At 42.4% G+C, this 12,500-nt stretch overlaps 1 long non-coding RNA gene across 1 annotated transcript in view; it reads left to right on the top strand.

The window, feature by feature from the left end:
- The window catches only part of LOC137633938 (uncharacterized), a 203,624-nt gene that overhangs the window by 146,929 nt on the left and 44,195 nt on the right, over positions 1 to 12,500 (top strand). The window lies entirely within an intron of this gene.

The raw sequence follows: 12,500 nt of genomic DNA, 5'->3' as shown, positions 1-12,500 counted from the left end.
TTCTCTCTCTCTCTCTCTCTCTCTCTCTCTCTCTCTCTCTCTCTCTCTCTCTCTCTCTCTCTCTCTCTTAGACTTCCGTCTCTATACCCATGTAAGCACACACACTCAATTACGTTTCATGTATACCCATAGACAATGGATATTGGTAATAAAAAAAAACAAAAGAATAATGGGAAAAGAGATATCAAATTTGAGAGAGAGAGAGAGAGAGAGAGAGAGAGAGAGAGAGAGAGAGAGAGAGAGAGAGAGAGAGAGAGAGAGAGAGAGAGAGAGAATAACAGTTCGAGTTTAATCCTGCGCAATAGACCAAAGTCCATGAAATTATCTTTCCTATTTTCACTATGACGTAAGATAGCTTCCCCCATCGGCCTCTGCTCTAAAATCGAAAGTATCAATAATGAAATAAGATTAATCTACAAAATAGAATAAAAAGGGAAACAGAGTGTTTCATCAGAGCCCTTTTATGAGTAATTCTATTGATCTCAGTTTTATTAGGCCTATATCAAACTTTCTCCAACAATCTTCAACATACTTTGACCTAATATTATTTATTCCTCCAGCAAATTTCTCCAACATTCTATCAGTTCTCTCACAATCTGCCTCCAACAGTCAATCTCCAACAATCTTTCTCCAGTCTCGCCCAGTCCTCCTCCAACACTCCCACAATTTCAGAACTAGATCTCCCACAATCTCCCTCCAACACCTAATCTTCAACTCTCTCTCTCTCTCTCTCTCTCTCTCTGTCTCTCTCTCTCTCTCTCTCCTCTCTCTCTCTCTCTCTCTCTTACATCTATGCTGTCCAACCTCTAGAATTTTTACTGCATGCCATTCTCTGAATTGTCCAAATTTGTTCATATTTATCAAGAAATACCAAATAATGGTTATGAATAATAACGTAATTACTAAAAGAAAGATATTCAGAAGATAAATAGGTCTACAAACAATACATGGAGAGAGAGAGAGAGAGAGAGAGAGAGAGAGAGAGAGAGAGAGAGAGAGAGAGAGAGAGAGAGAGAGAGAGAGATTTCATGCCAACTTCAAATGGAACAGAGAAGGCCAAAGCCAATACAGGTATCTCCATCTTGTCCCACAATGTCACCTGCTTTTTCCTGACCTGGGCTACATACGGACTTGAGGCTGCATGTCTGTTAGCCCTGGGTCTCAAATTATAGGTAATAATGATGACAGAGAGAGAGAGAGAGAGAGAGAGAGAGAGAGAGAGAGAGAGAGAGAGAGAGAGAAATTTTTATAGACCAAAGACCCACCGTGATTGTTTTACATACGGAGGTAAGATTGCCCTTACGTTCGGCCTCTGCTCTAAATCTAAACGAAGTAAAATGAGAAAATTTAATCACAATGAAACGTCATATTTAAATCATGTGTTTCCCAGAAGGTTTCGTTCAAATATCTATTCGTTTGATCGTGAAACTCCCGAGATTTTTTCTTATGCTAACATGATATCAATTTTCATTTGCTTCTTCTCATTACTTAATATCACATTCTTATCATTTATCTTTCTAACTACAGAAGAGGTTCGTTCGTTCGTTCGTTTTAGATTGTCTTGCCTTATATGCATGACACGGGCTCTTGCGTTGGTAGTCCGTAAGCGAATATTAATAATGAAACAACGAAGGTACTTTGAATGAGAGGAATCGAACAAGGGTAAAGGGTTGTGATAGATTTAAAGCTTGAATAGGGCAAAGGTTAGTAATATTATGCAAAGGATAATTAACATTGAGTCTAATTAAAAGAGTTAGTTTTGAAGAGCGCTAAGCGGTTCTGGTAGTAATTTGGGATGGTGGCAAGTTTGACAGAGGAATGGGGGCGTAGACTGTCCCAAGCAAAAGCTTAAGCAGGAGAGAGAGAGAGAGAGAGAGAGAGAGAGAGAGAGAGAGAGAGAGAGAGAGAGAGAGAGAGAGAGAGAGAGAGATATGGCAACTAAAGTCAGAAGGAAATCGTATGAGAAAAAGACCGAATTTGTTTTATAAAGTAAAAAGTTTAAGATTTAGGAATAGTGATAGCTTGAGGTTAGCTTAAGCATAAGAGAAGGCTAACAAGAAGAAGGTTGAAATTCGTGAGAGAATTATAGTAAACTCCGTCGTAGAAATATCTAAGATGAAGGAGGAGGAGGGTGGAAGAGAGCACGGGTCATCTCCTCCTACGCCTATTGACACAAAGGGCATCGGTTAGATTTCGCCCGTAGTCTCTATCTTGAGCTTTTAATTCAATACTTCCTCCATTCATCATCTTCTACTTCACGCTTCAAAGCCCTCAGCCATGTAGATCTGGGTCTTCCAACTCTTCTAGTGCCTTGTGGAGCCCAGTTAAATGTTTGGTGAACTAATCTCTCTGTTTTGTTAAAAGTGAGTAATTCCTTTTCTCTCCGGCAAAAATTATTCAAAAGAGAATTTGTTGCTGTCCATACAAGCATCCTCTCAGTTTTTTCTGTAAAGTAACCTGCGTCACAGGTATCAATAAAATATCCAGCATCATCATTAGCAATAGCCTTTAATGTCACTTTCTTGGTGTCTTTTAACTCATTTACGAGGCAGGTGTAATTTCCTTCATTGGTCAAGTTTTTCGTCTTAGCCTCCGTCAGGCTTATCTCGTCTCTCTTTCTCTGTTTTCATCTCTCTAATGATCCCCCATTGCTCCTCAATTGTCTCTTTCAGTTCCTCAGTCTCTTCCTCAAATACAGATTCCAACCGATGAATAAAGGTCACTTTTTCATCCCTAGCTCTTTCCAGTTGCTCACTCATTTCAAGATTTATTTGTCCCATCTCACTTAATTTAATCTATTTAGATATTGTCCGATGGAAGCATCTTTATTAGATAATTCCTCTTTTAGGTGATCGCTGCTTTTTTTGAAGATGTTGCAACTTAGTCGAAAATATCTCAATCTCGATTTCTTTTTCCTTTTGAAGAGTTTCGATTCTGTTGGAGAGACCTTGAGTCTCTGCTTTCAGTTCCTCTATCTCTTCCTCGAGTTTGTCTTCCTTCTTAATCAGGCTTCATTTTCTTCCTGAACCTTTTCCAATTGTTGAGTCAGTCCAAGAATCTTTTGGTCCTTCTCAGTTAATTTATCTAAATGATCCATAATTGTACATACATATACCAAAGGCACTTCCCCCAATTTTGGGGGGTAGCCGATATCAACAAGAAACAAAACAAAAAAGGGGACCTCTACTCTCTACGTTCCTCCAGCCTAACCAGGACTCAGCCGAGTTCAGCTGGTACTGCTAGGGTGCCACAGCCCAACCTCCCACATTTCCACCACAGATGAAGCTTCATACTGCTGAGTCCCCTACTGCTGCTACCTCCGCGGTCATCTAAGGCACCGGAGGAAGCAGCAGGGCTTACCGGAACTGCGTCACAATCGCTCGCCATTCATTCCTATTTCTAGCACGCTCTCTTGCCTCTCACATCTATCCTCCTATCACCCAGAGCTTTCTTCACACCATCCATCCACCCAAACCTTGGCCTTCCTCTTGTACTTCTCACATCAACTCTTGCATTCATCACCTTCTTTAGCAGACAGCCATTTTCCATTCTCTCAACATGGCCAAACCACCTCAACACATTCATATCCACTCTAGCCGCTAACTCATTTCTTACACCCGTTCTCTCCCTCACCACTTCGTTCCTAACCCTATCTACTCGAGATACACCAGCCATACTCCTCAGACACTTCATCTCAAACACATTCAATTTCTGTCTCTCCATCACTTTCATTCCCACAACTCCGATCCATACATCACAGTTGGTACAATCACTTTCTCATATAGAACTCTCTTTACATTCATGCCCAACCCTCTATTTTTACTACTCCCTTAACTGCCCCCAACACTTTGCAACCTTCATTCACTCTCTGACGTACATCTGCTTCCACTCCACCATTTGCTGCAACAACAGACCCCAAGTACTTAAACTGATCCACCTCCTCAAGTAACTCTCCATTCAACATGACATTCAACCTTGCACCACCTTCCCTTCTCGTACATCTCATAACCTTACTCTTACCCACATTAACTCTCAACTTCCTTCTCTCACACACCCTTCCAAATTCTGTCACTAGTCGGTCAAGCTTCTCTTCTGTGTCTGCTACCAGTACAGTATCATCCGCAAACAACAACTGATTTACCTCCCATTCATGATCATTCTCGTCTACCAGTTTTAATCCTCGTCCAAGCACTCGAGCATTCACCTCTCTCACCACTCCATCAACATACAAGGCAAACAACCACGGCGACATCACACATCCCTGTCTCAGCCCCACTCTCACCGGAAACCAATCACTCACTTCATTTCCTATTCTAAACACATGCTTTACTACATTTGTAGAAACTTTTCACTGCTTGCAACAACCTTCCACCAACTCCATATAACCTCATCACATTCCACATTGCTTCCCTATCAACTCTATCTTACGCTTTCTCCAGATCCATAAACGCAACATACACCTCCTTACCTTTTGCTAAATATTTCTCGCATATCTGCCTAACTGTAAAAATCTGATTCATACAAAACTTAACTCTTCTAAAACCACCCTGTACTTCAAAGATGGCATTCTCAGCGGCTCAGCCCAGGTGTACAGGATGAAATCAGTGCAATCTTACACGATTTATCTCGCAATCGGTATTATTAGGAAGAGTAATAAATACTCTTTACCTGCCAAAAATGTAATCCTTCAACCATATCTTCGTTTAACTTACAGATATTTTTTTTACGTATTATTACAATGAACTGCAAACTTCAAATCTGAAAGTAATATCTTTATGTTATATAAAGCTAATGAGAAAATAAATACTTAAATTATTAATTTTATTCTTTTATCAAAATATTTTTTAATAAATATCTATTCTTTTATATAACTGGAAATGTTTTTATTTGAATTAATCGGTTGATTTAGTACGAGACACCAAACCACTCCGCAGCTTGGAACACTGCTGGTCACTGAACTATGTACAATTCTCTATTCAAAAAGGGAATTTTGACTTAGGAAAAATCTATTTTAGGGTGAGATGACCATGTCGTCCTGATGGAAGTTCCCTCCGGCAGCTTCCTACTCTATAATATTTCTGCGATTGATATTATAAGAGAATTACCGTCAGGTATCACGGGGTTCTAACCTTTGGACTGCAACTGCACAGATTGCCTTACGACACTCCTGCAAGAAGCCACTGCCATTGCAGAGAACATCTCAGCTACACAGTTATAGGAAGCCTCTGCCAAAGTTTCGGCTCTCACATATTGACAACGAACTCTCCTATGCCTCTGTTGCTGCCATGGCTGCTAAGTCAGGCATGCAACTCACTGCATGACCCAACAGGAAAGGTGATCTTATCATCTACCCCAAGGACGTTGAGACAGCCAGATTCCTCCAGGAAGACCCAACTTTAACGCTGCTGGATCCTGCTTTTATCAGGAAGAAAGCTGTCACCACCAGGTATCCTGTGACGATGTCTATCACCATTGCAACATCGTGCAGCAACATTGACTGTGCTGTTTGCTGCACGAGCAAAGACAACGTTCCAGTTCACGCCTCATTGCCACCTTCATCGGTCCAGTTCCCTCCAAACTGGACTTAGGAGTCTGGGGAACTTTCCCCATCGAAGAATATACTCCTGAGCCCCTTCTATGTTATAGATGCCAACGTTTTGGCCATCACAAGGAAGAATGCAGAGGCCCCATCATCCATAATCTAAATTAACTCTATTTTCTTTTCTCTTTAACTCTTGGTCCTCATGATTAGTCAAGTCGCCCGGTTCTAGCTTTGGTCTTCATTGGGAGACTTTGATAAACGAACATCTGAAAACTTATAGATTGAATTCTCAACATTCAAACCTCCTTTCATTTGAGTGTTTACGTTGGTAATATAATCCCCTTAGTACGGGACAGATATACCTGAGATAGTGAAGAAAGTAAATGAATTTACAGCAAAAGATTTTTTTTTTCTTTTGTTTTGAAGGTGAAGATTTGTATCATGATTTCCTCGTGATACATTCCTGTTCCCATCCATCGCTTTCAGCAAAAATTCTCTTGATTAACGTAAATTCCTGTTCAGTATTTCATTGGGATCCCTAAAATAGTTCTTGAGGGTGAAATGACTCTAGTAAGGAAAAAATTAATTAGTCACATTTGGAGTTTTATAAGTCTCTGCCCCTGTATCTATATAGCGCTCCTATCCCCCTCCATTAATTCTGTTTTTAGGGAGAAATTCCTGGAATAATAATGAGTCTACTCAGATTCAATCTAAATATAAATTCACCTCAGTAGAATTATCTTATTGTAGGCTTTTGTGGTTTTCTTTATTTCCTGAATGACGAGACGTGAAGGTTAAGGGAATATATTGTAAAAATGTACAAATAAATGAATTATTGAATAACAGATAGAGGAAAACCCTGGATGAATGATGGAACATGGAAAGGAATAAAGGAAATGAAGGAACTAAACAGAAAGAAAAGAGATAAGAACTTATAAAAGATTTTTTTTTATGTGACAGCAAAAAATCTCAAAAAAGCAGGTGTTATGCCACTTTAAACTAAACATACAGGATCAGGGAGGGAAGGAACCTCCAGCAAAGGGGAATCATTTAGCTGAAATACTTTTTGTGGCTGCAAAGATGTTTTTACCAAAGATTTTGAAAGGCATCCGCTAAGAAAAGGGTTTGCTATTAATTCTGTAAAGGTTTAGGTTCTATCAATAGCACTTTTTTTGGGGGGGGATGTTTGAGGATACTCTAAGTGTTCCATATTCTGCATAAAAATCACAAGTAAACGAATTCATAATATCACCGCCGAGTTACAACAGCAATACCCATCCGTCCTACGGGCCGAACAATACAAAGGCCCGTGCCAACAAGATATGTTGGCTTTAATACACCAACAACAACAACGTCCCCACCTCAGTATTTGACAGTAGGCTGTTCCTTTTTGCTCCTTGCAAGCTCTCATCGATAGCGAGTCTTATTAATTCCATAATTTTAGTAGATTCTGGTATTTAAAGAAAGTTTATAATATGTTTTTCGTATGCATTGAGTAATTTATCACAATAAGATTTTAAAATATGGGAAAAGTTGCAAGATTATGGAGCGTTCATCCGAAAACAAGCTTCTGTCATTGACTTCGGCCTGTGTTAATAAATACTTTATATCTTTTCATTAACATTAATTATTGACAATACATCTGAGGGAGAAATTTAGATTAGTAAATAAGTGATTAAAGTAATGTCTTTGTGGTATAAACAATACAAATAAATTGTCTTTACAATATGAACAGTACAATTTGATCCAACGCCCAGTTTAAAATCTTTGTAGGTGAGGCATCTACTGTCATGAACCATTGCAGGGAAGTTTATTAAGATAAAATAATACGATGATGTGTAATATCAGGAGCAGGAATTAAACTGTACTCCTCAAAAAGAATAAAACACTAACAGATGATTCGATCAACTCCAAAGGATTGAGAAGATCTGATCACTTTGATATATTTAAATACACGAGAAAAAAACATGAATGCAATATATTTTGTAATTTTTATTGAATATAATTTCAAATGCATTTAGTAGCTAGTATTTTTTATATATTTTTCTTTTAATTTCAATATACATAGGCCTATATAATACGGCTTTTTTTAATTAAAAGGTTGATGTGCATTCAGGGAAAATCTTCGCACCAAAAAACTGTTGTTAATATGAAGAACCGAGAATTAGAAGTCTCTCTCTCTCTCTCTCTCTCTCTCTCTCTCTCTCTCTCAAGAGCATGGGCCTATGCAACTTTATCCCTGTCCCTAGCGTTCACAGGTGACTCATGAATGGCAGGGGCAAGAGACCGTAATAATACCTTAACTGAAGGACAACGCCCTTGAGACTGACCATATATGCATAACCCCCTCTCCACCCATAGTAGCACAAGGCTGGACAATCTAACAAGCAAGCATAGAAGAGTCTTACAAGCAAGAGCCCGTGCCTTGCATAAGGCAAGGCAATCTCAGCTCAGTTCCCAGACTGAGAGGATCTCTCTCTGCCAGTGCTAGTACCTGCTTACCCGGCACAGGGGACACCAAGTTACCCCTACCAGCTTACCAGGCACATGGGATACCAGATACCAGTCTCCCGTCTGTGCCTGCCGGAACATTGAACTTGCTTGCTTGCTTGTTAGATTGCCCAGTCTTGTGCTGGGCACGGCCTCTTGCGTTGGCCGGTAGTTATGCATATTGGACCCCAAGTTAGCCCTCCCAGCTTACCAGGCACATGGGACACCAGTCTCCCATCTGTGCCTGCCATATCTGTCTTCTATTTAGGTGTCTGGGCATGGACTCACTTATACAATGAGAACAGACACTGCAAGAAGTATTCAGAGAACTGCAGATGGCAATTCTGCAGGGATTATGAATGGCACAGAGTCAACATATTCCCTCTTGTTGTTGTAGGAATCAAGAGCGAAACTGTCCAGGATGAATTTTTCTCCAATCACCAAGTCAAATGCAACTGCAGAGACTGCAAGTTTGCATTAGAAAATGGACGCAGCCACTTTGTAAAGCACGGATCCTTTGACCATTCAAAGATGAAGTGTAAACCTCATCCAAATGCCCGAATCACCTCTTCAAAGGGCAACACTTCGAAGATCACTGCTGCATCTCTTGCTGTAACCAGAACTCCTATACAGGCCTAATCCCTGTGCCTGTAGTAACACCAGCAACCAAAAAGAAAGCTAAAGACCCACCTGCTGGTTCCACACCTTCCCTTGCTGCCGCACCACTGACCTGTGCTCCTGCACAAAGCGCTGATACATCAGCCATGGACACCAACCCTTCTGCTGCCACTCCCGAACCATCACTGAATAACGTGCACCTCGCCGTGAAACAAATGGCTTAAACCCTGATCGAAAGACTTTGGCAGGAAGATCCAGTGACGGTTCTATTCCTTGATAAAACACCTTCCGCTCCAACTCCAGCTGTTTAACCAGACCCAGACCTAAGACTCACTGTAATCGATCCAAAGCCCCTACCTAAATTCAAACTACCAGCTGTGGAAGGGGCACCCTCCTATGCAGCTGTGACTGCCTTTGCTACAGCAAATCTAAGTACTGTATCAGAATCAAAGCCAGGACCAACCTTAAGGGTGACTTAGTCATCACCCCATAAGACCACAACATTGCCATCTGCCTCCAGAGGGAGGCCTCATTGACCTACCTCGACCCAGCTAAGAAGTTATGGAAGGCAGTTGCCTGTAATTTCCCCCACCGACATGCCGCTGTCTTTCACCACTGATTGCAGCAACGTCCACCATGTAGAGCGTCGTTTGGGTAGCCACAAGCAACCCACCAGGAGAGTCATCGTCACCTTCATCGGCAAGATTCCAGAGACACTAGACCTTGGACTCTGGGGAAAGTTCCCCATAGTCGACCTGGAAGTTGAGCCACTACGATGTTTCAACTGCCAACGTTTCAGCCACCACAAGACTGCCTGCAGAGTCCAACGGTGTGTGGAGTGTCCAGCCGCCGGCACCCACTCAAGAGTATATTGGCGCACAAAAGAATGCGTTAGAGACCCATCCAAAGTGCCCCAACTGTTCTGGATCCCACCACGTCTGGAACTGGAAATGTCCAGAGCGGCTCAGGAGATTAGAAGCACTGCAGATCATCCCTACTTCCACAGCAGCAACAGCCACAGCCACCAAAGCCCCAAAGGGCTCCTCGCTCCAGACCACCGTGTCGGCCACCTACCAATCCTAATCCAGTCACCGCTCCTGCTCCTGTCACAGCTCCCACCCCAGTCACCGATCTGGATCCTGGTCACGGTTTCCCCTTTCCCCTTCAACCACCACCCTTATCTCCCAAGCAGAAGCCTTGCTCCTTGAAAAGCTGGTCCCCTTGATCTTCCAGCTCATAGCTAAAGTCTGCTCCTTTGTTCAGACTCCCTCCAACATTTTTCAATCCCTCCTTTCTCCCCTAGTATCTCCCCCCCCCCCCAGAGCAAGGATAAGCAGCTATGCTTAGAACTGCTCCTTTTCTTTTCTACTAAAGATCCTTCCTTCCTCTCCCAGTCTCTCCCATTCACTGGGACTTGCTGCTATCACTACTTTCTCTACCACTAAAACTCATTTCGGTTCCAGTGTGGGCCTGGTTCCCTTGATGATACTTATGCATCACCTCACAGTGAACTCCTATAGCTTCACCGATGTGCACAATGGCATATACCAGAAATCCCTCCCTCATTAATATTGAACAGAAAGGACAAATTAGAATAAATAGTTCAAAAGTTATGTGGGCGCTAGCAGAAGGTAGGGAGAGTACAGTAGAACATCAGGTATCAATACGGAGATGGCTCGCAACTCAAAATCTACCAAACTGATTCGCTGGCCATCCTGGCTCCAGAATCTTGCAAGCTGATTGGCTGAACCGCCGAGACACTTTACCCAGTATCTCTCCCTGCCGTGCGCCCCGCAAAGGGAGACCGCATTCATTGTTCTCTCTCGCTTCGCTTGTGCTGCTTAGTCTTGCCGCGTGGAACTTTTTGCTGTTTTCTTGTGCTTCTTTAGTGTAAAATAGTGCTTGTGACACCCTTGAAAATGGCTCCTAAACGTCCTCTACCCCTCTACATGCTCTAGTGAACCCAAGAAGAAGGGAAAAATTATGACGGTGAAGGAGAAAGTGAAATTACTGGACATGCTTAAGGCATGCAGAAGCTATATGTCTGTTGCCCGCATTTACGGAGTGAAAGAATAGACGGTTCACTACATAAAAAAAGATGAAATGAAAATACGTAAAACTCCCTCAATAACGTTCTCCAAGGACACTAACCGCGTTGTGACTCCTCGTAATATGACGCTTGTGCAAATGGAGAATGCGTTATCAGTGTGGATATAGGAATGTCGGGAAAAAGCCAAAACCTTGTATGATAGCCTAGTTCCTGAAGGAAAATCAAACGAAGACGACGAAGGTGATGATAACGACGAAGAAGATGATCTTGCCCCACGAGAAAAACGTGGTTTTGTTGCCAGTAAAGGGCTGGTTCGAGAAATTCAAGAGGAGGTTTGGCCTTCACAGCCTTCCTTTGTATGGGGAGGCCGCCTCGGCAGACCAAGAGGCAGTTCTTCGTTATGTTAAGGAGAAGTTCCCGAAATTAATTAAAGACGGTGGCTTTCTCACGGAGCAGGTGTTCAATATGGATGAGACTGGCCTCTTCTGGAAGAGTATGCCATACCGGACGTTCCTTTACAAGGACAAAGTAAAGGAGCCAGGGTTCAAGGACCACAAAGATTGGTTATTCTCCTCATGTGCAGGAATGCCGCGGGCTTCATGCTCAAATCCGCCTTAAATTACAAGTCCATGAATCCTTGGGCTTTGAAAAACAAAAACAAAGCCTTGCTGCCCGTCTACTGGATGAGCAATAAAAAGGCATGGATGACCAAAGCCCTCACACTCAACTGCTTCGTGAACTGCTTTATCCCACAGGTGAAGCTGTACCTCGCGGAGAATGGGCTGCCCTTTAAGGTCCTCCTCTTGATGGACTGTGGAGGAGGACATGCAACGGATCTGCATTATGACGGGGTCAAAGTGGAGTTCCTGCCCCCCAACACCACTTCCCTCATACAACCAATGGATCAGGGGGTCATTCGGGCCTTCAAGGATCTCTACACGAGGTCCATGATGGAGTGCCTCATCTCCTCCATCAACGAAGGCGACGAGGACTTCAGCCTCAAGAGATATTGGCGGGAATATAACATTGTAATGTGCCTGGCCAACATTCAGAAAGCTCTTAATGAGATGAAACAGCAAACATTGAATGTAAGTTGGAGAAAATTGTGGCCAAACATTGTTCTTGACTATGAGGGATTTACGGCAGACGAAGTTCACCACTCTGCCGTAGATAAGGCTGTGAGGCTGGCGCGGTTAGTTGCCAAAAAAGGTTCCTCTGACATGACGATAGATGACGTCAACTCACAGATCGAGTGCCACTCGGAGCCCCTAACCAATGAGGACCTTGTCGAAATGACAAGATCAGCAAGTGAGGAAGAAGAAGAGGCAGCCGACGTCGGCAAAGACGACGAAGCTGAAGAACGTGGCCTTACCTTGGACAACCTGCAAGAGCTTTGCAACATGGCATGGAGTCTGCAACAAAGGGTGCAAGAAATTAACGATAATATGGTCAGAGCCATCGAATTTAGTAATCGTATTAACCGAGCCACTACGCCGCCTCTTGCAGTTTCTGCTGAAGGGCCAACACCAATCGTATTGCGACGACTGTTTAGTACCTTCAACAGTGAGGCATTTCTTGACCGAATGCCCCAATTACAATAACTTAAGAAATAGATACCTGTTTGAGGCTCGTGGTAAGGATGGCAGGTTCATCCTTGCCAAGATTCTTGGACATGATGTGTCCTATGCGAGCGGCATTTTTAGATTTATTTCAGAAGTAGGTCTTCTGAAAACTATTTAACTTCTGTAATGACATTCAACTTATATGGTTTTAATTGAATATTCTTCTATTTTTTATATA

Source organism: Palaemon carinicauda, chromosome 43 (assembly GCF_036898095.1).
Source record: "Palaemon carinicauda isolate YSFRI2023 chromosome 43, ASM3689809v2, whole genome shotgun sequence".
NCBI lineage: Eukaryota > Metazoa > Arthropoda > Malacostraca > Decapoda > Palaemonidae > Palaemon > Palaemon carinicauda.
The sequence above is the reverse complement of the archived record's forward strand: the minus strand, read 5'-3'. Positions and strand labels throughout refer to the sequence as shown.